This window comes from Dipodomys ordii, unplaced genomic scaffold (assembly GCF_000151885.1).
Source record: "Dipodomys ordii isolate 6190 unplaced genomic scaffold, Dord_2.0 Scaffold73, whole genome shotgun sequence".
In the NCBI taxonomy this organism is placed as follows: domain Eukaryota; kingdom Metazoa; phylum Chordata; class Mammalia; order Rodentia; family Heteromyidae; genus Dipodomys; species Dipodomys ordii.
Window position 1 is genome coordinate 8,941,754 of NW_012267289.1, and position 1,261 is coordinate 8,943,014.

Genomic DNA, 1,261 nt, shown 5'->3' on the forward strand with positions numbered 1-1,261 from the left:
GATTTTGATGCTCTTAAGCTTTACTTACCAATCAATGGTTAGCACAATCTATAAAAGGTCAAGAGTATCACACTAGTGCGGTTATGTTTGAGAAAAAGAATAAGAATGTAAACCTTCAAGGCAAAATCCTTCCACCTTGAAATATGAAAGGCTAAAAAGCCTGAGTATTGAAGCCTGCTCTATTTTGAAGTGAACCTGAACTAGAAACTAAAGAAAACTAGAAACTAGAAACTCCGACCCCAATGCGTATCTCTACTAGAGGGCAGCCACAGGGAAAGTCATAGTGGCTCTGAGTCCTTCATGCATAGTGGGTCTGACCACAGGGACTGTCCTTTCCTTCCCATGCACTGTGTTGGTCTCTGCATAATACAACCAAGCATTTACGGAGATCTATTTCAGGATTTGTTTAAAGCACTTAAGTTATTTAATACTCAGAGTAATCTGTTAATTCAGAAGCTATCTGATCGTTAGTTTAGCTAGTGGGCCATGCTCACCTTTAAGAATTTCTGACTTGTATAGAGGTTAATGTCAACCACACATGCTTTCTAGTTCTCACCCAAGGTATGAATACAGTTTATAAACAGTCAAAATGTTCACTTTCTTTATGAAGGCCAGTTACTGGCTTCCTCAAAATATTAGATTGTAATTAAACCAGACTTAAGTAGCATTTTCGAGGGACTACTTTTTGCTGAACAATTGGTGGTGTCTTCATTACAACACTCTTGAGGTAGGTATCTTCATTGTAATTGGGGAGCAGGGGGAGGTTGAAGGTTAAGAGTAGACCTAAGAATATAAAGTTAGCACTCATCTCTCAAGCTAGATATTAATCCTTATATACCATGCATCTCTGGTAGAACCCTTGAATCCCAGAAATTGTGCCTATCAGATAATATGCCTTCTTTACAAGGAGAAACACTTGGAAAGACTTGAGCGTTCATTCGAGTAAGTTGTTCTTAATGACAGCATAAATTGCTTCCATGAAAACTGAGGAGGAAGAATAGTTTCCAAAAATTAGAGATTTAGAAAAAGTATGGTAGGAAATCATAAATCAACAAGGATTAGACCTATCAAATATATATATATATATATATATATATATATATATATATATAATTACTGTTTGATATAAAACCAGTTTTTAGGGCTTGGAAGGTGGCTCAGTGTAGAGCGCTTGCCTTGCATGCCAGAGGCCCTGGGTTCAATTCCTCAGCACCACATAAGCAAAAAGAAAAAAGCCGGAAGTGGCGCTGTGGCTCAAGTG